Source organism: Artemia franciscana, chromosome 5, assembly GCF_032884065.1.
Source record: "Artemia franciscana chromosome 5, ASM3288406v1, whole genome shotgun sequence".
Classification (NCBI taxonomy): Eukaryota; Metazoa; Arthropoda; class Branchiopoda; order Anostraca; family Artemiidae; genus Artemia; species Artemia franciscana.
This window is the reverse complement of record NC_088867.1, coordinates 53,463,569-53,490,449: the sequence shown is the minus strand read 5'-3', so window position 1 is coordinate 53,490,449 and position 26,881 is coordinate 53,463,569. Positions and strand designations below refer to the sequence as shown.

At 35.3% G+C, this 26,881-nt stretch overlaps 1 protein-coding gene and 1 pseudogene across 2 annotated transcripts in view; one reads left to right on the top strand and one right to left on the bottom strand.

The window, feature by feature from the left end:
* Positions 1-26,881, bottom strand: part of LOC136027597 (zinc finger protein 239-like) — a 132,306-nt gene that overhangs the window by 47,822 nt on the left and 57,603 nt on the right. The window lies entirely within an intron of this gene.
* LOC136026801 (glycogen [starch] synthase-like) lies at positions 3,408-25,837 on the top strand (annotated as a pseudogene).

Here is a 26,881-nt window from a genome sequence, read left to right as displayed (position 1 = left end):
TGCCTGCCTGCTTGCCTGCTATAACGGAGCTTTCCACTCGAAAGCAGAAACAAGGTTTGATGAAACGAAAACTTGGCTGCACAACTTCAGATACTCCTCTCTGACAATTTCCATATTTTATTATATGGACAATTCCATATTTTACCCGTCATTTTAATAATATTGACGCGACTAATATTTAATGTTTGATTAATATGTGTTTGATTAATATAATGTTTGTTTAAATTTTCCTGTGAGTGTTTTTGAAGGTATAAATTATTTTTGTCATGACATGCTAATGCTAGCTCCGGCTATTGTAGTGAATAAATATATTCTATTCTATTCTAAGGCTATGTAATTCCACTTCACTTCGCACACCATAGGCTCTGGCTCGTGGACAAGCCAAAACCATCCTTTTTGGCCCCAGTTCTATGGAGCTCTCCGAAGTTTAATGTCATATTCATCAATCCGGCCTGAGGTCCACACTTTCCGTACAAACGCACAGGTTGGACCCTTACCAGTTTCCAGGAATAAGCTGAAATCAGCGGCATAAGAAGCAAAAAAAAACGGGACAAAACCAAAGTGTTGCTCTCGCTACACAATCAGCACCTATGTACTGAAAAAGTTCTACAAAGAACTTAAGTTTTATCCCAGCACCGTCAGGTTTGAATGCTATTGAAAGCAGAGTTGTGCCACAAGAGCAGAGCTCTGTGCATACAGAGCAAACTTGATGTGCATCAATAGCCTAGATCAGCAGTTCTCAACCTTTTTTTTACCCATGGACCCCTTTTCTCTTCTTTTTATCTTGGTGGACCCCTTCATAGCTATTGGACATAAGAACAATTTTCTATTCTTCACTAAAACAAATTTTAAGGTTTTTATTATCAAAGAAATAGTATACGATTAAGCTTTATTTTTAAATGAAAACTAGTTTAATACAAATAAAATATTTTACTATAATAATAATAATAATAATTATTATTGTTATTATCACTATTATTGTGATAATAACTACAATATTACATTGTTTCTTCCATGGGCAAGCAACTCAAAATCATGGAGAGTAAAGCTCCTCAGGTAGTTTAATTCACTCCAACATTATTTTTGTAAACTGAATACAAAAAGGAGTTGAAATTAAGTGTGTGATTAAAAAAAGAAGGAAAAGGCATGTTTATTCAATGAGATCCCTGTGGTTGATGCTTCTCGACGAGTTTCTTTATATTTGGTTCTATCGATGTTAATGATAGTCGAAGATCGCCCCTTTTCACAATGTCAAGTCTATTGCGAGCTTTTGATAACATTTGAGAAACACGACCAAATCCTACTTCAGCAACATAAGATATGAAAAGCAATAACGTAGAACTACGCTTTATCCCAGATCAAAGGCTACTTTGTAGCAACGTCGGTTGTTTTCCATATATTATACTTTTCATCTTTGGATTTTGCACGCGTTATTTCATCACTTTGTAATTCGATGAGGGGCTCTTGCAAAGATAATTCTATTTCGGCAACATTAACTTCGAAAGGAATTGAAACCTAAATCGGTATATCCATCCCGAGTAAGTCGTTAAACCGAGTTTGCTTATCTTCAGGTATATTTCCCAAATATTCACCATATAATGCAAGATTTTCATCTTGCAAATCGCTGCTAACACAAACCAAACAAGGAAACTGTTCAAATGCACAACGCCTGATATTATTCTTATACAGCTGTAGTTTTCTTAGAAAAGCAGCAATAGCACTTTTATTAGATATCATATCTTTCCTTGGAGATGTTTATTAAGTGTATTAAGTTTTTCAAATATATCTGATAAGTAAAACACATCATTCTTATTTGCAAGCAGTTTCGCTCCAAGTTGTGTGTCAGCAAGAAAGGAAACAATAGAATCCCAAAGTGCAATGAAACGCTTAAGACAATTCCCCTTTGATAGCCATCTCACCTCTGTATGTAATACAAGCCACTCAAACTCTTCTCCATTTTGCTTACAGAATTCACGAAAAAGGCGGTCTTGGAGAGAATTTGATTTAATATGGTTTACTACTTTTATTACAACAGAAAGGGCATCATGCAGACGTGCACTCATTTTCTTTGTAACTAAGTGTTGACGGTGTATCACACAGTGAATACAATATACTTCTAGGACTATTTTTTTAATGTGCAATCAAACCTTTGTATCTGCCTTTCATAGATGGTGCACCATTAGTAGTTCAAGCAATTATATTTTTAAGTGGGATATTGTTTTCCTTGAAATAAGTAGCAACTTCATTAAAAATTGTTTCACCTTTTGTGTCTGTCGTAAGAACTCTAGCAAAAAGCATTTCCTCTTTGAGTCCTTCATTGTTAAATCTAACATATGCTAATAAAAAGGCCTCATTATCTCTTAAAGTTGATTCATCAAGTTAAGGGGTAAACTGTTTAACTTACAAATGAGCCATCAATTGTTTTTCTACATCCTCTACCATTTCATCAATGCGTCGTGACACAGAAGAGTTGCTTAAAGGGATGGAATTAGTAATTTCAATTGCATTTTGTTTCATAACTGATGAAATTATAGCAAAACTGCGGGTAGAATTACTGTTTCACCAATATTATGGGGTTTTCCGGCCTTTAAAATTATTTTGCTTATTTCATATAATGCCAGGAAACCATCATTTCCTAAGATATGTTGAAAGATTATGATATTTACTCTTGTCACTGACCAACGGGTAGTAGATAAGTCGTTGCAGATCTATGGTTAGGTACCGGGCATTGGGAAGAAAATATCTGCTTAAAAATAAAGATCATAGCTCAACGCCTACTTCATGAGAGAAGTTAAAAGATTTTCACCTTCGCTTGTTCTTGTCACTGACTGATGGTTGAATATATAAGTCAAAAGAAAGTACAAAAAAAAGGATTATTAATATATATTTTTCAAAATAATTGATATTACAGTAGAAATTGAATTTTTTAAAATAAAGAGCGTTCTGAGTTGGTTTTCTTCATGGACCCCCAAAATATCATTGTGGACCCCCAATTTGTTGTGTTTTGCCTGTGGACCCCCCAGGCATATTACATGGACCCTTAGGGGCACATGTGGACCCCGGTTGAGAACCAATGGCCTAGATGTTCATCTAGTGATAAACTATCTCAGTTTTCCAATTTTTGTTTGCCAACTCCCTTCGGCAGAAATCACGGAAACTTGTGACTCTGCAGTGCCTCAAAATTTTGAAGAAACTATTTCAGCAGTTTTGTACAAGATTAAAAACAGCACAGGAAAATTTTTACAACTAAAATGTCAGATCACCAGACATTGACTGTCAATGACACTCAGTTTATCCCCAAAGGCTGTTTATACAGTGCATATGGATGTTTCCAGTTCACAAAAATTTGTTAAGATAGTCCTTAAGGTTAGATATGAAATTATGTGCTTTGAGCGTAGATTTAAACAATGGCACAAGAGTCAGAACTTGTCATAACCATTGTCAGAAAAACGAGAACAACCAATGTTTCATTAGGTCAGCAATAACCACGAAAAAAATAAACAAAATACTCTTGATATGTTAGATTTTACAGCCGAACTAGCAGGTATTTCTCAGCAAAATAGAAACCTCACTTTTTCACATCTTCATGACAATGGTATAAAGAGGTCAATACAGAGTCCTTTCACATTTGAACTTCTTATGTTTAGGGGTGTCAGAGAATCACAACTGAGACACTGAGTGGTTGCACAACTAATTCAATCTGAAAGCTGTCATAACTGTGTAAACATTATGCTAAAAAAAAGAAGGGTGACCACATCTTGGTTAACTACTAAGTTGATAGGTATATAATATACAATACTCATAGAATGAACATCTAGCCTATACCCCCATGTAGAGATGCATAAAACTGTGAAATGAGGAAAAAACCCAAGTAGGTTAAGTTAGCATTGCCTTCGGCCAACCTGCTTGTTTACATATCTTTGGCCGATTTTAGACACTTCATAACTTGTTTTGTGTGCATAATCTTCGAAAGCTTGGTTGGTTTCAATAATAGTCTTCTGTTTCTTCTTTAAACAGTCCACCAGGTTACAGCATGTAAAACGAAACATTTTTCACTACCGTTCTTGCATCCTTTCATCACTTTAGGCAAAAAGCACATTTCGTTAGTTAGCGCTTGATACAATGGATGTGATGTTCAGTCTATAACAGTAATACATGTTCTTGACAGTTACCAGAGAGTTTTCTAGTGGGTTAGACTGTACCCATATGGGACAGGGTCCACCCTCTTAAATGCATGTGAACCTAAGCTGCATATTTACCAAAAGCCTAATATCTTAATTCAGGAAATCAACTGAGGTTCACCCTCTTCCCAAAAATGATTAAGCAGCAGCAAATCAGATGAGGATCAGATAGTTTGCTACTAACTACTATGTGGGCCGCACCTTTGCATACTCCTGTAGACTACAAGTCATAAAACACCTTAAGCTTTTACTTAACAGCAGATATATGCTTGCTTCAGTTTTTTATCAAAAAACTTTTTTAAACTCTCTTGAGCAAGTCACATGTTTCACCACGTTTGAATTTTCGCGCCTTTGAAAAGGAAAGTAGTGCGGATGCGAAAAAAAATCCCGAAGACAAAAACGAACCTGAAAAGCAAAAACCAAGAAATAAAAGCAGTTCTAGTTAAGAAAAAACTGAAAATAAATACATATGGTATTGATTTTGAAAAAAATGGCAAAAAGTGTCCTTTTTTTCAATAAGTTGCCTTTTTTCACCCAATAGTGGCACGGTGTCACCCAGAGTGAAAAAGGGTCAAAAAAGCACTAAAAGTGTCCCTTTGGCAACCCTGACAGTTAGTGGTAACGAACAGTAGTAAGGTGCGACCCGGCTCAATAGTAATCGAAACTTTAAAACAACGGAATTTGAATACCAATTGTTACATCAAAAGAATCGTATTTTTATGCTGATTTTAAACATATAAGTTTCATTAAGTTTATTTTGCCCATTAAACGTTACAAACCTGAGAAAATTTGTTTTATTTTAGAAAATAGGAGGAAACACCCCTTAAAAGTCACTGAATCTTAAACTCAGACCATCGAATTTAGCATATCAGAGAACCCTACTGTATATGCCTAATAATCTCTGTTCGTTTTAAATTTCAATGCTATTCCTTACTCTCAATTGAAAAAATGTTTTCATGTTTATTTTTTCATTGTTTTTTTTATAGTAATACTAGAAAGTCCTGCGCCCTTTTCATTGAATTTTTCTTCCCCCATGACATATTCTTCCAAGGAAAGATCCTCCCACATAGCCCCCTCCCATCAACCCCACCCCCAAACCAAAAAATCCCCCTGAAAAGTCTGTACACTTCCCAATAACCATTACTATATGTAAACACTGGTCAAAGTTTGTAACTTGCAGCCCCTCCTCCAGGGACTGTGGGGGAGTAGGTCATTCCCAAAGACATAGTTATTATGGTTTTCGACTTTGTGGAACAAAACGGCTATCTCAAAAATTGTAATCCGTTGACTTCTGGAAAAAAATGAGCGTGGGAGGGGGCCTAGGTGCCCTCCAATTTTTTTATCACTTAAAAAGGGCACTAGAAATTTTCATTTGCATAAGAATGAGCCCTCTTGCGACACTCTAGGACCACTTGGTCGATACCAAGACCCCTGGAAAAAAAAAAAAAAAAAAAAAACACGCACCCGTGATTTGTCTTCTGGCAAAAAATACGAAATTCCACATTTTTTTTAGATAGGAGCTTGAAATTTTCGCTATAGGGTTTTCCGATACGCCGAAAACGATGGTGTGATTTTCGTTAAAATTCTGTGACTTTTAGGGGATGTTTCCCCCTATTTTCCAAAATAAGGCAAATTTTCTCAGGCTTGTAACTTTTGATGACAAAGACTAAATTAATTGAAACTTATATATTTAGAATCAACGTGAAAATTCGATTCTTTTGCTGTATCTTTTAGCATCAAAATTCCGTTTTTTAGAGTTTCGTTTACTATTGAGCCGGGTCGCTCATTACTACAGTTCGTTACCACGAACTGTTTGACAGGCTAGGTGGATAATCATGAGATGTTTTGTTTAGAAATTTATTTATAAGATATAAATCATAATATAAATTTGCAGCACCATTCCTTAGGACTTTCTTTTTGTTGCAATAGTTTATTAGTGTTGTCATTTTTATTTCTGTTTTAAAACTTACCTACCTACCTACCTACCTATTTTGGCCTCAGGAAAAGCAATGGTCCAGGATACCAATTCAGGACGGGTACCTACACATTTTTTCAAGTCTACACCGAAGCGCTTAAGTGGACTTAGAACCGGACAGCAAGAAGTCCCTGGGACCTCCAGCTTCCAGTCCCTGGGGACCTCCCTTCCAGTCCCTGGGAAGGGAGGCTTTAAGCACTCCTGAGCCTATTCTTTATCACAACATGATTTTCAGCACTTTGCGATACTCTTCCATCAACAGGAGTTGAAATTCCGCACAAACAGTCTCAAGCCCATTACCTCAGACTCATTATATATCCATGCCTACATATATTATGCTACTAAGGAGAGGCAACCCAAAGTAGATAAATTAGCTAGGAAAAGATTTTTCAGCCTGAAAATGTCCACCAAAACCAACCAAGCCCAGAGAAATTATGCATTAATCAGAATCCTGTGTTAATGATGTGTCGTTTATCTCAATACAGTAACCCTTTTATGAAATTAAATAGATAAGCAAGTGTTTATACTAAAAGTAAGGACCTATCATTAAAACTTTAAATAAACAGAATTTTTCAATACATGATTGGGCTTCGCCCCTTTTAAATCCCCCTCTCTTCACTCTAAAATTTGACTTTTTTTTTCAGGTTCTTTAAGGAGGACTTCATAAGCATTAGGGCCCTTTAATTAGAATAAAAAAAATTTGTCAAACCAATAGAGACGTTAGTTTAATGAGCAAGGGATTTAGGAGGGTGTAGCCCAACTAATATACGGACTAATTTTTGTCTTTTTCAATGTTGTTTTGTTCTTTAAGTTCAAAAACTTATTTTTTTTTTTATTTTGATTTCTGATTGTTAATCAGATTACGCTGGAAAATTCCGTTCCCTCAACTGGTTTCAGGCACTATCCCCTCTCCCCACTCTACACCAGAACCTACAACCGAAACTCTTTCATAACAGGTGATTGAAAAAAAATATGTTAATATTCTTATTAAAAGGCCATTGTGTTTCAGGAGTTGTTCATAAGTATAGGACAAAAGTCAAAACATTAGCGTAAAGAGCTAGGTCTTGAGGAGGGGTCGACCCCTTTCATATACGTAATAATTTCAATCCGTTTAAGTTTTGATGCTGCTTTTTACTTTCAGGTGATGAAACTTTTTTTAAATTTAGTTTCCGATCACTTTTAAATAAAACGGGGAAATCCAGCTCCCCTCTCCATGAAAAAATCCTTAAAAATTTTCTTTACCCACGGAAAAGTTCCAGTATGAAAAGCTGTTTTCCCGTAACCCTCCCCCCTTCCAGGGAAATTCTTCTAAGACAATTCCATTCTAGCTGAAAATTCCACCCAGAAAATTTTTGTGGTTCATCTCGGGTGAAAAATTTTTCTAAACACACTTTCATTTGAAAAATAGTTTAATTTCTGTTTTTTTAATCATGTCAGTAATCTCCCCCCCCCTCAGAGGAAACATTTCCAGGAATGAGGCAGCAAAAGGGTATTTCCCAGAAAAGGTTTTTTCTGTGGGGAGGGGAGGGGTACAAAAGAAACCTTAGAAACGCAGCAAAAATTTGAATTTGATTTCTACTCTCTTACGATTTCTGGGAATATTTCTGGTCTACACTATTATTAGGAAAGTAAAGAATAACACTAAACCCCAAAGTGAACAGAATTTATTCCGTACAGGGGGAATGTCCCTTCCTCATCCACGGTTCTTGGTATGTAATCCCCTGGAAAATATCTCCCCCCCCCCAACGCAGAGTACCCACTTCTGTGGAAAACACCCCCCGGAAAATACACCTCCTTGGAAAATGCCCCCATAGAAAATACCCCACCACCGTGGAAAATACCCCTGGAAACTCTCGCCCCTTCCAGAAACTACCCCCCCCCGGAAAATAGGGATTCTCAAATTTGATAATTTCATTTGAGTTTGTTTTTTTATATAGGGGGACGGAATTTTGGTAGTTATATATTTTACGCCGCTCACTCAAATTTACACTGTGTAAAACTTGAGAACAAAAAGGTTTCCTTGCTATTTTTTTTCAGATCAGTACGAGACAAGACAAAGAAAAGTGATAAAATAGATGTGAAATATGTAATTTGGGCTATATATTTTAACATAAAACGGGGTAAAGTATTTGGACAGTTTGAACTCAGAAAACCATTCTTACTTCATAATATGTAGAACCAACGTACTTAACATATTATGCATGCATACCCGATGTACTTTATCCCCCCCCCCTAATGTACGAATATAAAGCCTAATTTTTTTTTAAAGTGACGAAGAACCCCTTTTGTTCTCGAGCTTTACACATCGTACTGAGTGCCATATAATACTCAAGTACCGAAATGTTTCATTGACAGAGGGCCAGATTTCCGGTGTTATTTAAAAACGATCAGAAATTAAATAAAAGAAACAAATTTTCTCAACTGAAAGTAAGGAGTAACATCAAAACTTAAAACAAGCAGAAATTATTACGCACTTGCTCTTTACGCTAAAGTTTTGACTTTTTGTCCTAATTTTGTAAGAACGATTCATGACATACAATGGCCGTTTAGTTCAAACAATAAGCTTTATTTTAAAATTCTATAAAAAAAAACGTAAAAAAAACGTTAGCGTAAGAACTGAAGTCTTGAGGAGAAGGCAACCCCTTTCTTATGCTTAACAATTTCTGTCCATTTTGAGGTTTTATGTTGCTCCTTACTTTCAGTTGAAATTACTTACAGATAGTATTTGTTATTGGAAAGCAAACGGAACAAGCTCTTTAAAGAAAAGAGCTTGTTCAGGAAATCAACTCGAGGTTCACCCTCTTCCCAAAAATGATTAAGCAGCAGCAAATCAGATCAGGATCAGATAGTTTGCTACTAACTACTATGTGGGCCGCACCTTTGCATACTCCTGTAGACTACAAGTCATAAAACACCTTAAGCTTTTACTTAACAGCAGATATATGCTTGCTTCAGTTTTTTATCAAAAAACTTTTTTAAACTCTCTTGAGCAAGTCACATGTTTCACCACGTTTGAATTTTCGCGCCTTTGAAAAGGAAAGTAGTGCGGATGCGAAAAAAAAATCCCGAAGACAAAAACGAACCTGAAAAGCACAAACCAAGAAATAAAAGCAGTTCTAGTTAAGAAAAAACTGAAAATAAATACATATGGTATTGATTTTGAAAAAAATGGCAAAAAGTGTCCTTTTTTTCAATAAGTTGCCTTTTTTCACCCAATAGTGGCACGGTGTCACCCAGAGTGAAAAAGGGTCAAAAAAGTGTCCCTTTTGACACTTTTTCAAAAAAAATTGAAAGCACTAAAAGTGTCCCTTTGGCAACCCTGACAGTTAGTGGTAACGAACAGTAGTAAGGTGCGACCCGGCTCAATAGTAATCGAAACTTTAAAACAACGGAATTTGAATACCAATTGTTACATCAAAAGAATCGTATTTTTATGCTGATTTTAAACATATAAGTTTCATTAAGTTTATTTTGCCCATTAAACGTTACAAACCTGAGAAAATTTGTTTTATTTTAGAAAATAGGAGGAAACACCCCTTAAAAGTCACTGAATCTTAAACTCAGACCATCGAATTTAGCGTATCAGAGAACCCTACTGTATATGCCTAATAATCTCTGTTCGTTTGAAATTTCAATGCTATTCCTTACTCTCAATTGAAAAAATGTTTTCATGTTTATTTTTTCATTGTTTTTTTTTATAGTAATACTAGAAAGTCCTGCGCCCTTTTCATTGAATTTTTCTTCCCCCATGACATATTCTTCCAAGGAAAGATCCTCCCACATAGCCCCCTCCCATCAACCCCACCCCCAAACCAAAAAATCCCCCTGAAAAAGTCTGTACACTTCCCAATAACCATTACTATATGTAAACACTGGTCAAAGTTTGTAACTTGCAGCCCCTCCTCCAGGGACTGTGGGGGAGTAGGTCATTCCCAAAGACATAGTTATTATGGTTTTCGACTATGTGGAACAAAATGGCTATCTCAAAATTGTAATCCGTTGACTTCTGGAAAAAAATGAGCGTGGGAGGGGGCCTAGGTGCCCTCCAATTTTTTTATCACTTAAAAAGGGCACTAGAAATTTTCATTTCCATAAGAATGAGCCCTCTTGCGATACTCTAGGACCACTTGGTCGATACCAAGACCCCTGGAAAAAAAAAAAAAAAAAAAAAAAACACGCACCCGTGATTTGTCTTCTGGCAATAAATACGAAATTCCACATTTTTTTTAGATAGGAGCTTGAAATTTTCGCTATAGGGTTTTCCGATACGCCGAAAAGGATGGTGTGATTTTCGTTAAAATTCTGTGACTTTTAGGGGATGTTTTCCCCTATTTTCCAAAATAAGTCAAATTTTCTCAGGCTTGTAACTTTTGATGACAAAGACTAAATTAATTGAAACTTATATATTTAGAATCAACGTGAAAATTCGATTCTTTTGCTGTATCTTTTAGCATCAAAATTCCGTTTTTTAGAGTTTCGTTTACTATTGAGCCGGGTCGCTCATTACTACAGTTCGTTACCACGAACTGTTTGACAGGCTAGGTGGATAATCATGAGATGTTATGTTTAGAAATTTATTTATAAGATATAAATCATAATATAAATTTGCAGCACCATTCCTTAGGACTTTCTTTTTGTTGCAATAGTTTATTAGTGTTGTCATTTTTATTTATGTTTTAAAACTTACCTACCTACCTACCTACCTATTTTGGCCTCAGGAAAAGCAATGGTCCAGGATACCAATTCAGGACGGGTACCTACACATTTTTTCAAGTCTACACCGAAGCGCTTAAGTGGACTTAGAACCGGACAGCAAGAAGTCCCTGGGACCTCCAGCTTCCAGTCCCTGGGGACCTCCCTTCCAGTCCCTGGGAAGGGAGGCTTTAAGCACTCCTGAGCCTATTCTTTATCACAACATGATTTTCAGCACTTTGCGATACTCTTCCATCAACAGGAGTTGAAATTCCGCACAAACAGTCTCAAGCCCATTACCTCAGACTCATTATATATCCATGCCTACATATATTATGCTACTAAGGAGAGGCAACCCAAAGTAGATAAATTAGCTAGGAAAAGATTTTTCAGCCTGAAAACGTCCACCAAAACCAACCAAGCCCAGAGGAATTATACATTAATCAGAATCCTGTGTTGATGATGTGTCGTTTATCTCAATACAGTAACCCTTTTATGAAATTAAATAGATAAGCAAGTGTTTATACTAAAAGTAAGGACCTACATTAAAACTTTAAATAAACAGAATTTTTCAATACATGATTGGGCTTCGCCCTTTTAAGTCCCCCTCTCTTCACTCTAAAATTTGACTTTTTTTTCCAGGTTCTTTAAGGAGGACTTAATAAGCATTAGGGCCCTTTAATTAGAATAAAAAAAAATTTGTCAAACCAATAGAGACGTTAGTTTAATGAGCAAGGGATTTAGGAGGGTGTAGCCCAACTAATATACGGACTAATTTTTGTCTTTTTCAATGTTGTTTTGTTCTTTAAGTTCAAATTTTTTTTTTTTTTTTAATTTTGATTTCTGATTGTTAATCAGATTACGCTGGAAAATTCCGTTCCCTCAACTGGTTTCAGGCACCATCCCCTCTCCCCACTCTACACCAGAACCTACAACCGAAACTCTTTCATAACAGGTGATTGAAAAAAAAAAATGTTAATATTCTTATTAAAAGGCCATTGTGTTTCAGGAGTTGTTCATAAGTATAGGACAAAAGTCAAAACATTAGCGTAAAGAGCTAGGTCTTGAGGAGGGGTCGAGCCCTTTCATATACGTAATAATTTCAATCCGTTTAAGTTCTGATGCTGCTTTTTACTTTCAGGTGATGAAACTTTTTTTAAATTTAGTTTCCGATCACTTTTAAATAAAACGGGGAAATCCAGCTCCCCTCTCCATGAAAAAATCCTTAAAAATTTTCTTTACCCACGGAAAAGTTCCAGTATAAAAAGCTGTTTTCCCGTAACCCTCCCCCCTTCCAGGGAAATTCTTCTAAGACAATTCCATTCTAGCTGAAAATTCCACCCAGAAAATTTTTGTGGTTCATCTCGGGTGAAAAATTTTTCTAAACACACTTTCATTTGAAAAATAGTTTAATTTCTGTTTTTTTAATCATGTCAGTAATCTCCCCCCCCCCCCCCTCAGAAGAAACATTTCCAGGAATGAGGCAGCAAAAGGGTATTTCCCAGAAAAGGTTTTTTCTGTGGGGAGGGGAGGGGTACAAAAGAAACCTTAGAAACACAGCAAAAATTTGAATTTGATTTCTACTCTCTTACGATTTCTGGGAATATTTCTGGTCTACACTATTATTAGGAAAGTAAAAAGAACACTGAACCCCAAACTGAGCAGAATTTATTCCGTACAGGGGGAATGTCCCTTCCTCATCCACGGTTCTTGGTATGTAATCCCCTGGAAAATATCTCCCCCCCCCAACGCAGAGTACCCACTTCTGTGGAAAACACCCCCCGGAAAATACACCTCCTTGGAAAATGCCCCCATAGAAAATACCCCACCCCCGTGGAAAATACCCCTGGAAACTCTCGCCCCTTCCAGAAACTACCCCCCCCCCCTGGAAAATAGGGATTCTCAAATTTGATAATTTCAATTGAGTTTGTTTTTTTATATAGGGGGGCGGAATTTTGGTAGTTATATATTTTACGCCGCTCACTCAAATTTACACTGTGTAAAACTTGAGAACAAAAAGGTTTCCTTGCTATTTTTTTTCAGATCAGTACGAGACAAGACAAAGAAAAGTGATAAAATAGATGTGAAATATGTAATTTGGGCTATATATTTTAACATAAAACGGGGTAAAGTATTTGGACAGTTTGAACTCAGAAAACCATTCTTACTTCATAATATGTAGAACCAACGTACTTAACATATTATGCATGCATACCCGATGTACTTTATCCCCCCCCCCTAATGTACGAATATAAAGTCTAATTTTTTTTTAAAGTGACGAAGAACCCCTTTTGTTCTCGAGCTTTACACATCGTACTGAGTGCCATATAATACTCAAGTACCGAAATGTTTCATTGACAGAGGGCCAGATTTTCCGGTGTTATTTAAAAACGATCAGAAATTAAATAAAAGAAACAAATTTTCTCAACTGAAAGTAAGGAGTAACATCAAAACTTAAAACAAGCAGAAATTATTACGCACTTGCTCTTTACGCTAAAGTTTTGACTTTTTGTCCTAATTTTGTAAGAACGATTCATGACATACAATGGCCGTTTAGTTCAAACAATAAGCTTTATTTTAAAATTCTATAAAAAAAACGTAAAAAAAACGTTAGCGTAAGAACTGAAGTCTTGAGGAGAAGGCAACCCCTTTCTTATGCTTAACAATTTCTGTCCATTTTGAGGTTTTATGTTGCTCCTTACTTTCAGTTGAAATTACTTACAGATAGTATTTGTTATTGGAAAGCAAACGGAACAAGCTCTTTAAAGAAAAGAGCTTGTTCAGGAAATCAACTCGAGGTTCACCCTCTTCCCAAAAATGATTAAGCAGCAGCAAATCAGATCAGGATCAGATAGTTTGCTACTAACTACTATGTGGGCCGCACCTTTGCATACTCCTGTAGACTACAAGTCATAAAACACCTTAAGCTTTTACTTAACAGCAGATATATGCTTGCTTCAGTTTTTTATCAAAAAACTTTTTTAAACTCTCTTGAGCAAGTCACATGTTTCACCACGTTTGAATTTTCGCGCCTTTGAAAAGGAAAGTAGTGCGGATGCGAAAAAAAAATCCCGAAGACAAAAACGAACCTGAAAAGCACAAACCAAGAAATAAAAGCAGTTCTAGTTAAGAAAAAACTGAAAATAAATACATATGGTATTGATTTTGAAAAAAATGGCAAAAAGTGTCCTTTTTTTCAATAAGTTGCCTTTTTTCACCCAATAGTGGCACGGTGTCACCCAGAGTGAAAAAGGGTCAAAAAAGTGTCCCTTTTGACACTTTTTCAAAAAAAATTGAAAGCACTAAAAGTGTCCCTTTGGCAACCCTGACAGTTAGTGGTAACGAACAGAAGTAAGGTGCGACCCGGCTCAATAGTAATCGAAACTTTAAAACAACGGAATTTGAATACCAATTGTTACATCAAAAGAATCGTATTTTTATGCTGATTTTAAACATATAAGTTTCATTAAGTTTATTTTGCCCATTAAACGTTACAAACCTGAGAAAATTTGTTTTATTTTAGAAAATAGGAGGAAACACCCCTTAAAAGTCACTGAATCTTAAACTCAGACCATCGAATTTAGCGTATCAGAGAACCCTACTGTATATGCCTAATAATCTCTGTTCGTTTGAAATTTCAATGCTATTCCTTACTCTCAATTGAAAAAATGTTTTCATGTTTATTTTTTCATTGTTTTTTTATATAGTAATACTAGAAAGTCCTGCGCCCTTTTCATTGAATTTTTCTTCCCCCATGACATATTCTTCCAAGGAAAGATCCTCCCACATACCCCCCTCCCATCAACCCCACCCCCAAACCAAAAAATCCCCCTGAAAAAGTCTGTACACTTCCCAATAACCATTACTATATGTAAACACTGGTCAAAGTTTGTAACTTGCAGCCCCTCCTCCAGGGACTGTGGGGGAGTAGGTCATTCCCAAAGACATAGTTATTATGGTTTTCGACTATGTGGAACAAAATGGCTATCTCAAAATTGTAATCCGTTGACTTCTGGAAAAAAATGAGCGTGGGAGGGGGCCTAGGTGCCCTCCAATTTTTTTATCACTTAAAAAGGGCACTAGAAATTTTCATTTCCATAAGAATGAGCCCTCTTGCGATACTCTAGGACCACTTGGTCGATACCAAGACCCCTGGAAAAAAAAAAAAAAAAAAAAAAAAAAACACGCACCCGTGATTTGTCTTCTGGCAATAAATACGAAATTCCACATTTTTTTTAGATAGGAGCTTGAAATTTTCGCTATAGGGTTTTCCGATACGCCGAAAAGGATGGTGTGATTTTCGTTAAAATTCTGTGACTTTTAGGGGATGTTTTCCCCTATTTTCCAAAATAAGTCAAATTTTCTCAGGCTTGTAACTTTTGATGACAAAGACTAAATTAATTGAAACTTATATATTTAGAATCAACGTGAAAATTCGATTCTTTTGCTGTATCTTTTAGCATCAAAATTCCGTTTTTTAGAGTTTCGTTTACTATTGAGCCGGGTCGCTCATTACTACAGTTCGTTACCACGAACTGTTTGACAGGCTAGGTGGATAATCATGAGATGTTATGTTTAGAAATTTATTTATAAGATATAAATCATAATATAAATTTGCAGCACCATTCCTTAGGACTTTCTTTTTGTTGCAATAGTTTATTAGTGTTGTCATTTTTATTTATGTTTTAAAACTTACCTACCTACCTACCTACCTATTTTGGCCTCAGGAAAAGCAATGGTCCAGGATACCAATTCAGGACGGGTACCTACACATTTTTTCAAGTCTACACCGAAGCGCTTAAATGGACTTAGAACCGGACAGCAAGAAGTCCCTGGGACCTCCAGCTTCCAGTCCCTGGGGACCTCCATTCCAGTCCCTGGGAAGGGAGGCTTTAAGCACTCCTGAGCCTATTCTTTATCACAACATGATTTTCAGCACTTTGCGATACTCTTCCATCAACAGGAGTTGAAATTCCGCACAAACAGTCTCAAGCCCATTACCTCAGACTCATTATATATCCATGCCTACATATATTATGCTACTAAGGAGAGGCAACCCAAAGTAGATAAATTAGCTAGGAAAAGATTTTTCAGCCTGAAAACGTCCACCAAAACCAACCAAGCCCAGAGGAATTATACATTAATCAGAATCCTGTGTTGATGATGTGTCGTTTATCTCAATACAGTAACCCTTTTATGAAATTAAATAGATAAGCAAGTGTTTATACTAAAAGTAAGGACCTACATTAAAACTTTAAATAAACAGAATTTTTCAATACATGATTGGGCTTCGCCCTTTTAAGTCCCCCTCTCTTCACTCTAAAATTTGACTTTTTTTTCCAGGTTCTTTAAGGAGGACTTAATAAGCATTAGGGCCCTTTAATTAGAATAAAAAAAAATTTGTCAAACCAATAGAGACGTTAGTTTAATGAGCAAGGGATTTAGGAGGGTGTAGCCCAACTAATATACGGACTAATTTTTGTCTTTTTCAATGTTGTTTTGTTCTTTAAGTTCAAATTTTTTTTTTTTTTTAATTTTGATTTCTGATTGTTAATCAGATTACGCTGGAAAATTCCGTTCCCTCAACTGGTTTCAGGCACCATCCCCTCTCCCCACTCTACACCAGAACCTACAACCGAAACTCTTTCATAACAGGTGATTGAAAAAAAAAATGTTAATATTCTTATTAAAAGGCCATTGTGTTTCAGGAGTTGTTCATAAGTATAGGACAAAAGTCAAAACATTAGCGTAAAGAGCTAGGTCTTGAGGAGGGGTCGAGCCCTTTCATATACGTAATAATTTCAATCCGTTTAAGTTCTGATGCTGCTTTTTACTTTCAGGTGATGAAACTTTTTTTAAATTTAGTTTCCGATCACTTTTAAATAAAACGGGGAAATCCAGCTCCCCTCTCCATGAAAAAATCCTTAAAAATTTTCTTTACCCACGGAAAAGTTCCAGTATAAAAAGCTGTTTTCCCGTAACCCTCCCCCCTTCCAGGGAAATTCTTCTAAGACAATTCCATTCTAGCTGAAAATTCCACCCAGAAAATTTTTGTGGTTCATCTCGGGTGAAAAATTTTTCTAAACACACTTTCATTTGAAAAATAGTTTAATTTCTGTTTTTTTAATCATGTCAGTAATCTCCCCCCCCCCCTCAGAAGAAACATTTCCAGGAATGAGGCAGCAAAAGGGTATTTCCCAGAAAAGGTTTTTTCTGTGGGGAGGGGAGGGGTACAAAAGAAACCTTAGAAACACAGCAAAAATTTGAATTTGATTTCTACTCTCTTACGATTTCTGGGAATATTTCTGGTCTACACTATTATTAGGAAAGTAAAAAGAACACTGAACCCCAAAGTGAACAGAATTTATTCCGTACAGGGGGAATGTCCCTTCCTCATCCACGGTTCTTGGTATGTAATCCCCTGGAAAATATCTCCCCCCCCCCCCAACGCAGAGTACCCACTTCTGTGGAAAACACCCCCCGGAAAATACACCTCCTTGGAAAATGCCCCCATAGAAAATACCCCACCCCCGTGGAAAATACCCCTGGAAACTCTCGCCCCTTCCAGAAACTACCCCCCCCCCCTGGAAAATAGGGATTCTCAAATTTGATAATTTCATTTGAGTTTGTTTTTTTATATAGGGGGGCGGAATTTTGGTAGTTATATATTTTACGCCGCTCACTCAAATTTACACTGTGTAAAACTTGAGAACAAAAAGGTTTCCTTGCTATTTTTTTTCAGATCAGTACGAGACAAGACAAATAAAAGTGATAAAATAGATGTGAAATATGTAATTTGGGCTATATATTTTAACATAAAACGGGGTAAAGTATTTGGACAGTTTGAACTCAGAAAACCATTCTTACTTCATAATATGTAGAATCAACGTACTTAACATATTATGCATGCATACCCGATGTACTTTATCCCCCCCCCTAATGTACGAATATAAAGCCTAAATTTTTTTAAAGTGACGAAGAACCCCTTTTGTTCTCAAGCTTTACACATCGTACTGAGTGCCATATAATACTCAAGTACCGAAATGTTTCATTGACAGAGGGCCAGATTTTCCGGTGTTATTTAAAAACGATCAGAAATTAAATAAAAGAAACAAATTTTCTCAACTGAAAGTAAGGAGTAACATCAAAACTTAAAACAAGCAGAAATTATTACGCACTTGCTCTTTACGCTAAAGTTTTGACTTTTTGTCCTAATTTTGTAAGAACGATTCATGACATACAATGGCCGTTTAGTTCAAACAATAAGCTTTATTTTAAAATTCTATAAAAAAAACGTAAAAAAAACGTTAGCATAAGAACTGAAGTCTTGAGGAGAAGGCAACCCCTTTCTTATGCTTAACAATTTCTGTCCATTTTGAGGTTTAATGTTGCTCCTTACTTTCAGTTGAAATTACTTACAGATAGTATTTGTTATTGGAAACCAAACGGAACAAGCTCTTTAAAGAAAAGAGCTTGTTCAGGAAATCAACTGAGGTTCACCCTCTTCCCAAAAATGATTAAGCAGCAGCAAATCAGATCAGGATCAGATAGTTTGCTACTACCTACTATGTGGGCCACACCTTTGCATGCTCCTGTAGACTACAAGTCATAAAACACCTTAAGCTTTTACTTAACAGCAGATATATGCTTGCTTCAGTTTTTTATCAAAAAAGTTTTTTAAACTCTCTTGAGCAAGTCACATGTTTCACCACGTTTGAATTTTCGCGCCTTTGAAAAGGAAAGTAGTGCGGATGCGAAAAAAAAATCCCGAAGACAAAAACGAACCTGAAAAGCACAAACCAAGAAATAAAAGCAGTTCTAGTTAAGAAAAAACTGAAAATAAATACATATGGTATTGATTTTGAAAAAAATGGCAAAAAGTGTCCTTTTTTTCAATAAGTTGCCTTTTTTCACCCAATAGTGGCACGGTGTCACCCAGAGTGAAAAAGGGTCAAAAAAGCACTAAAAGTGTCCCTTTGGCAACCCTGACAGTTAGTGGTAACGAACAGTAGTAAGGTGCGACCCGGCTCAATAGTAATCGAAACTTTAAAACAACGGAATTTGAATACCAATTGTTACATCAAAAGAATCGTATTTTTATGCTGATTTTAAATATATAAGTTTCATTAAGTTTATTTTTACCCATTAAAAGTTACGAGCCTGAGAAAATTTGTCTTATTTTAGAAAATAGGAGGAAACACCCCTTAAAAGTCACTGAATCATAATGAAACTCACACCATCAAATTTAGCGTATCAGAGAACCCTACTGTAGAAGTTTAAAGCTCCTATCTCTAAAAATGTGGAATTTTGTAGTTTTTGCCAGAAGACAGATTGCGGATGTGTGTTTATTTTTTTCCCCCATGGGCGATCATATTGACCCAGTGGTCCTAAAATATCGCAAGAGGGCTCATTCTAGCAGAAATTAAAAGTTATAGGGCCTTTTTAAGCGACTAAAAAATTGGAGGGTGTCTAGGTCCCCTCCTACACTTTTTTTCTCAGTCACTAAATCAAAATTTTGAGATAGCTATTTTGTTCAGCATAGTCGATAAACCTAATAATTATGTCTTTCTGGACGACTTAATCTCCCACAGCCCTGGGGGAGGGGCTGCAAGTTACGAACTTTGACCATTGTTTACATATAGTAAGGGTTATTGGGAAGTGTACAGACATTTTCATTGAGACTTTTTCGTGTTGAGGGGGGGATTTGTGTGAGGGGGTTATGTGGTAGGAAATTTCCATGGAGGAATTTATCATGAGAGAAGAGAATTCCCATGAAGGGACTGCAGGATTTTCTACCATTATAAAAAAAACAATGAGAAAGTAAATAATAGAAAAATTTCAGCTGGAATTAAGGAGCAGCATTAAAACCTAATAAGAACAAAACTTATAACGTAACTGAGGGGGTTCATCTCCTCCAGAATACCTTGCTCTTTTCGCTAAAGTTATTTCAGTAATTTCAATTATTTATTCTACGGCTTTTTTATGATTTGGGGGTCATTCTTAAAGAATTGGGACACAATTCAAACCTTCGTTTAAAGAACGAGGTATTGAAGAGGGGGCGAACACCCTCATATACGTAATAAAAATATACAAATATAGAAGTTCGTATATTTATTACTAATAAAAACGTTCGTAAAAAAAATGAACAGTTCTAGTTGCCTTTTAAAGTAACCAAAAATTGGAAGGCAACGAGGCCTCCTCTCCCATCCCTTTCTCTTATCAAAATCGTCGAATCAAAATTATGAGAAAGCCGTCTAGCCGAAAAAAAAATATTAGGCAAATTTAGTTTTGATTATTCATGTGCGGTGAGCCAAAATCAAAACATGCATTAATTCAAAAACGTTCAGAAATAAAATTATAAAAAAAACAATTTTTTTTAACTGCAAATAAAGACGGACATTAAAACTTAAAACGAACATTAATTATTTCGAATGTGAAAGGGTTTGTCCCCTTCTCAACGCCTCGCTCTTTACGCTGAAGTTTCTATTGTTTTCAAAAGTAAAGTTGTGAGAAAGAGACAAACTTTAGCGTAAAGACCCAGGCATGGAAGAGGGGGAGCACCCCTCTTACGAATTTAGAAGTTCGTTACGTAAGTTAATTCGTAATTTACGTATATTTATTACAAATAAAAACGTTCGTAAAAAAGATGAAAAGTTCAAGTTGCCTTTTTAAGTAATCAAAATTGGAAGGCAACTAGGTCTCCTCTCCCCTCCCTTTTTCTTATCAAAATCGTCGAATCAAAATTATGAGAAAGCCGTCTAGCAAAAAAAAAATAATATACAAATTTAGTTTTGATTATTCAAGTGCTGTGAGCCAAAATAAAAACATATATTAATTCAAAAACATTCAGAATTTTAATTAAAGAAACAAGTTTTTTTAACTGCAAATAAGGAGTGACATTAAAGCTTAAAACGAACTGAAATTATCCCGAATCTTAAAGGGTTTGTCCCCTCCTCAACGCCTCGCTCTTTACGCTGAAGTTTTTATTGTTTTAAAAAGTAGACTTGTGAGAAAGAGATTAAATTGGGAATCAAATTCAGAGAAATTTTCATGGGGGTAGGGATAGAGGCAAATGTATAAAATATTGTTATATGTACGCACAAGGTTTTTTTTTTTACTGTATTTTCTACTCACTGTTGAATTACTGTTTTGAACAATTTGTCTGTTTTGCCCAGGCCCTGTGGCTCAAACAGTAACAAGTAGTTGAAGTCGCAAAGAGTCTTAAATTGTCATAGTTACAGTCATATATATACAGTAGTACTAATATTAGCTGCCACAGTAATATCAGTAGTGCCTTTTGATTAATTAAATATCCCTTTAGGTTTCAACTATATGCTCTAAACCGTTCAAGAGATATTGCTGATACACCTTTTTGACAACCTACAAGGAAACTTCGTATTTTCGTTTAGCTAAACTTTCTTTTCAAAAATTGCCCCCCCCCCTAGAATTGTATATACGTTTTACCACAATCCTCTTAATATATTTTATTTAAAATTATATTACCAAAGCCCAGACTTGCATGAGAAGCTCGTGGAAATTTACATGCTCATCGACATTACATTCTCATTGAATTATGTCAGTCCTGTTAAAAACAATGCAATCACATTAAATTGGGAATCCAATACAGGTACGTTTTCTTAGGGATAGGGAAGGTGGAAAATGCATAAAATGTTGTTATATGTTGCATGAGGTTGTTTTTACTGTATTTTGAACTCAATTACTGTTGGTTTTGATTTTTTTAATATAAGCTTTTAATTGATTTCCATTTATTCACCAACACCATTAAATTGAAATAGTTTGAAATCTGAAATTTTAAAAAATCAGTAATATATTAAAGGCTGATAATACGAAAACTGTTTAATAGCATGATTCAATTGAAAAATCTGTTTTTACACTGGTCATTTTGCTATGTTGATTTAAAAATTACTGTAAATAATGAAATTTAAAGGCTCGTATTTCGGCATTTCAATGGCTCTCCTTTGAATTTTTCCACAAAAAATCTTCGAAAATACATTGATTTAAAACTTCGCCTAAATAGTAAAATTCAAAGGCTTACACTTTCTCTTTGCTAACCAGTGTCAACAAACCTGTGAATCTTGTAAAATCTAATCCCCCTTTATAAATTGAAGTTTAATATTTTTCATTATTTATCTTATTTATTTGTTAATTTATTTTATTTTCTGTAAGTAACAGTTAGTAAAGCCGGATTGGAAAAGTTCCAATTGGATTTGAAGATGGTTAAAATTATAAGTCCTCAGTATACAAGAGGCGCTAGATTTAGTTCTCCTTTCCCACTCCTGGTGTAAGGATTTTTGCAAGGTTACTGGTAGAAAATAGCAGTAAACCCTCAGAGAAGAGTCCCAAGATAAAAAAAATATAGTACTTATTCGAAGACCAATAAAAAATTGTTGTAATATTTTCATGATAAATTTTAGAAGCAAAAGTAGAATACTTGCGCTTTTAAAAATTTTGAACTTCTCGAAAATTTTTAAAAGTAGCCTATTTTTAGTGTCAGTGTAAGATTTTTTCGTTAATTAAATAATATTTTGACATATTCCACTTTTTTTTCAATTTCTGATTGACATGAAGATCAGTAAGAAATTGTTGTAATGTTTTCATGATAAATTTTAAAAGAACTTCTCGAAAATTTTTTAAAGGAGCCTATTTTTTAGTGTCAGTGCAAGATTTTTTCGTTAATTAACAATTATCTTCATATATTCCGCTTTTCTATATAATATCCATAATATCTTCACATATTCCGCTTTTTCTTTTCAATTTCAGTAATTTCTGATTGACATGAAGATCAGTAAAAATTGTTGTGAGGTTTTGATGATAAACTTTAAAAGCACAAGTAGAATATACTAAATGAAAGTAGTAAATCTTTTAGTGTCGGTGTAAGATTTTTTCATTAATTAACTATTATCTTCATATATTCCACTTTTTTATTAATTTTAGTAATTTGTGTTTGACATTATCAATCATTTGTATTATTTTTAATATCTTCACAATATCAAAAATGTAGTACTTATTTGAAGATCAGTAAGAAATTGTTGTAAGATTTTCATGGTAAATTTTGAAAACATGAGCAAAATATGCTAACTGAAAGTAGTATATTCTTTAGTGTTAGTTTTGTTAACTAAACAATATCTTCAGATATTCCGCTTCTATTTTAATTTCAGTTATTGCTGATTGACATGAAGATCAGTAAAAAATTGTTGTAATGTTTTCATGATAAACTTTAAAAGCACAAGTAAAATATACTAAATAAAAGTAGTAAATCTTTTAGTGTCAGTGTAAGTTTTTTTCATTAATTAACTTTATTAACTTTTAGTAATTTCTGTTTGACATTATCAATCATTTTTATATTATTTTTAATATCTTCACAATATAAAAAATGTATTACTTATCGAAGATCAGTGAAAAAAACTGTTGTAATATTTTCATGATAAATTTTAAAAGCACAAGCAAAAATGAAAGTAGTATATTTTTCAATGATAGTCTAAAATTCTTCGTTAATTAAACAAAATCTTCACATATCCTGCTTCTTTTCTGAATCTCAGTAATTTCTTATCGACATTATGAATCATCTTTGTATTATTTTTATATCTTTTTCATTTTGCAGGTGCCACGATTCACTGCAATATGAATCCAGCAAGCTTAACTCAAAATCAAGCCATAGCAGAGCACATCAAATGTCAAGAGAACTGCCAACATCCTTAAAATATAGAATCTCATGTTTGGACCTTTGAATGTGCATAGGAGGTGGCTAAAAAAGTCGAAGGAATATACACAGTCATCCGTTCCAAGACCGGTCTTTCTGTTGAAATGATGAAAAACCAATATGTCCTTCTTGGCCCTTATAAAGGGAAGTCTTCTAGAGAAGAAATATGTCCTCTTCACGATGCTGTTCGCAAGATTCGTGATGCAGGGCTGCAAGTTCACACTGGAAGTTGGCTTGTAGATGGAAATCCTGTAGTAATATTGTTTGATATAAAATATTGGTATTCTCGACTCTGATGTGGAATCAAATGATTCAGTTTTATTTGGCTTTATGGTAGCACAGTTTATGGCTGAATCTAGTAAAATCCTAAGTATATGTGAAGCTGACTCTTCAAAAATAGTGTGCCACTTTCATGAGTGGTTGTCTGGAATAGGTCTTATTATGCTGCGGCTATGGAAAATAAAAGTAGCAACAGTATTCACTACCCACGCAACACTCCCTAGGCGTTACTTGTGCGCTGGCAGCACTGATTTTTATAACAACCTGAACAAGTTTAACATTGATATCGAAGCTGGAAATCGGCAGATATATCACAGATACTGTTTGGAAAGAGCTGCTGAACACATGGCACATGTTTTTACAACTGTGTCAAATATAACAGCAATGGAAGCTGAATGTTTGTTAAAGCTAAAGCCTGATGTTATAACACCAAATGGTCTAAATATCAAGAGATTCAGTGCAATGCACGGATTTCAAAACCTTCGTGTAATTAACAAGGAAAAGATTCATGATTCGTCCGAGGCCATTTTTATGGTCTCTTGATTTTGGTCTAACTAAGACCCTCTATTTTTTTATTGCCGGAAGATAGGAATTTGGCAACAAAGGAGTTGATATTTTTATTGAAAGTCTGGCGAGACTTAACCACTTGAGGAAAGAATCCGGTACTGATGTGACAATGCTTGCGTTTATTATTCTTCCTGCCAAGATCAACAACTTCAATGTTGAAAGTTTAAAAGGACAGGCAGTCGCAGGACAGGAAGGACAGGAAGATAGGAATTTGGCAACAAAGGAGTTGATATTTTTATTGAAAGTCTGGCGAGACTTAACCACTTGAGGAAAGAATCCGGTACTGATGTGACAATGCTAGCGTTTATTATTCTTCCTGCCAAGATCAACAACTTCAATGTTGAAAGTTTAAAAGGACAGGCAGTCGCAGGACAGGAAGGACAGGAAGATAGGAATTTGGCAACAAAGGAGTTGATATTTTTATTGAAAGTCTGGCGAGACTTAACCACTTGAGGAAAGAATCCGGTACTGATGTGACAATGCTAGCGTTTATTATTCTTCCTGCCAAGATCAACAACTTCAATGTTGAAAGTTTAAAAGGAAAGGCAGTCGCAAAAATCTTAAAGGATACTATAGAAAATGTTCAACAGAATATTGGCAAGAAATTATTTGAATTATGCCAAAATGCCTTATTTTTCTGTCTGACAACCTCCTGTCTAAAGATGACGTTGTCCGTCTTAAGCGATGCTTGTTTGCCAGCCATCGGTCCCTCCCACCACCAATCACTAAGCACAATATTGCTCAGGATGATACCAGATCAAGTACTTAATACACTCAGACGATGTCAGCTTCTGAATAGTTCCTGGGACCAGGTAAAGGTTGTCTTTCAGCCTGAGTTTCTTTCGTCAACTAATCCTCTCTTTAATCTCGACTACGGAGAATTTATTCATGGATGTAATCTTGGCGTTTTCCCCAGCTATTATGAACCATAGGGATACACTCCTGCCGAGTGCAAAGTCATGGGAATTCCGTCGATTACGAAAAATCTCTCTGGCTTTGGATGTTTCATGGCCGATCATATTGCAGACCCTGAAAGCTATGGTATACATATTGTAGACCGTCAAAACATAAGTCTCAACGAGTCTATTAATCAGCTCACCAGGTACATGTTGAGCTTTACCCTTTTGACAGAAAGACAAAGAGTAATTCAGCGGAACTGAACTGAACGTCTCAGCGTAATACTTTGACTTGGAGAATCTTTTCATTTACTATAAAAGGGCAAGACTCGTGAATCTTAGTGCAGTTTATTCAGACCCTATGCTGGACAACGAAGAAGGCTCTCCACATGCAAAACAACTACATCCTTTATCTGAGCCTCAGCCTTCCAGACCTGTAACTGCCACAGTTCTTGACAGTCGAGATGAGGTTGACAATGAAAAGGAACTAGAAGAACTTGGAAAAAAAGCCAGTAGAAATATATAAAAATTATACTTTTTAAGTTTTACGACGAGTTTCCTTCAAATGAAACATCTTTTGGTTTTATACAACATTTTACTGTATCACAGATAAGGTCATATTGGTTAGGATGATTGTAGTACACGGTGTGTTTTTTTTTATTTATTTATTTACTTTTTTATATGCAATAATTTTAAATATGCAGTCATAAGCAATCACAGGAGTCTCTTGGATATTTTTTCTTCAAGTCAATGTAGGTAAAAGTGAATAGGTGTAGTACACTATAGCAAACATTGTGTTTTTTTAAACATGCTTTAAACGTAAACATGCAGTTATTAACAATAACTTTAGACATGCAGTCATAAGCAAACACAGGAGTCTCTTTTTTACTGAACAAATGTCTTAAAAGCTTACAAATTATAATAGCTTCGTTTTTTAGCGATTCCCCCTCGTATTGTTGGAAAGGAGAGAAAAGAATTTCTCGGTATGAATTGAAAACGATTTTTTTTAAAACTGAAAGTAAGGATCAACATTTAAACTTGAAACAAACAAAAATTACTCTGAATTTGAGGGGGGATGCCCCTTTTTCAACTCTTTACGGTAAAGGTTGACTTTTCGTCCTTACTGTTTAGGAAAGACTGCTCAAACACAAGGGGCGTTCATATTGAATGATATATATTTTAAAAGAGCTTTTAAGACTTTAGCGTAAAGAGCGATGGCTGGAGAAGGGGTAGCTCCCTTCATATACATACTAATTAGTGCTCTTTTCAATTTAATGTTGCTGCTTACTGATAGTTTAAGCACTTGTTTTCTTTTTTATTTGATAAAAATAAAGAGCTAATTTGAAGCTGAAAGTCAACAAAATTACTGCTTCGCGGCTTATTGGATATATTTTTAAAAACTGTCTCGTAACATTTTCTTATATTTGTAGAATTCTGAGTAGTAAGCGCTTTATCGAATGTTCATTTTCTTGGGGGTTTTAGGGTTAAAATTAACCTTTTGAGGTTATTACGCAGCTAAAATCGTGTCGTATAAGTTACAGATTTCGTGACCGTTCCATGAGCTTTAAAA